At 35.6% G+C, this 901-nt stretch overlaps 1 non-coding gene across 1 annotated transcript; it reads left to right on the top strand.

The window, feature by feature from the left end:
* Nucleotides 1-396: 396 nt before the first annotated feature.
* Nucleotides 397-515, top strand: LOC120586942 (5S ribosomal RNA). The gene has a single exon (XR_005648835.1). It is a non-coding gene; the product is annotated as a 5S ribosomal RNA (ribosomal RNA).
* Nucleotides 516-901: the final 386 nt, after the last annotated feature.

The following is a 901-nucleotide window of genomic DNA, read 5'->3' as shown; positions in this document are numbered from 1 at the left end:
GAGCAGAACAATCAGAAGAAAAAATATTTGAAAATACCTAAGAAATTTTCCTGAAATAAAAAAATCTAGAATCTATATGGATTTAAATGATGTATTGCATCACAGAACAACCAACTCTAAGATGTATCCCAATAAAGTTATCAGATTTCAAGTATAAAGAAGGAATTCAATGAAAGCCAGCATCACTGACTCTCCCCACCCCCCAAATCTATCTACATGGGAAAAACGATGGTTCTTTAATATCCACTGTTAGAAAGTAATGAGTAAAACAATTTTTCCTTCAAGTGTAAGGGTGGCAAGATAGAATTTTTCAAATATGCAAGAGATCATGGAAGAAAGCACCCACACATCCTTATTTATAAACTAGGTATAACCATGTGGTGACTCAAAACATATGTCTACGGCCATGCCACCCTGAACAAGCCCAATCCCATCTGATCTCGGAAGCTAAGCAGGGTCGGGCCTGGTTAGTACTTGGATGGGAGACCACCTAGGAAGATCAGGTGCTGTAGGGGATTGTAAGCTGACAAGGTCCTTGCAATCTGTGAGGTCAACCAAGGGTTGCCTCATCTAAAAGAAAGTACACACACACACACACACACACACACACACACATATGAGTGAATGTATAAAATGACCAAGAAAATTTAGGAGAAAAGATCTCATTCATAATTTCCTTTAAGATGATAAAGTACCTAGAAATAAACTCAAATGTTCAAGACACGTGAAGAAAACCTACAGGAAGGAATCTTTGCTGAAAACCAAAAGAAGCTTTAAATAAATGGAAAGCTATATTTTCTAGAGGAATGCTTAATAATTTAAGGACCATAATGCTTCCTAAACTAATGTATAACTGAAATTTAATCACAAATAAAATGCTAACAGGAATTTTTTTTTTAAA

Source organism: Pteropus medius, unplaced genomic scaffold, assembly GCF_902729225.1.
Source record: "Pteropus medius unplaced genomic scaffold, Ma_sr-lr_union100, whole genome shotgun sequence".
Classification (NCBI taxonomy): domain Eukaryota; kingdom Metazoa; phylum Chordata; class Mammalia; order Chiroptera; family Pteropodidae; genus Pteropus; species Pteropus medius.
This window is presented reverse-complemented; position numbering and strand designations above follow the sequence as displayed.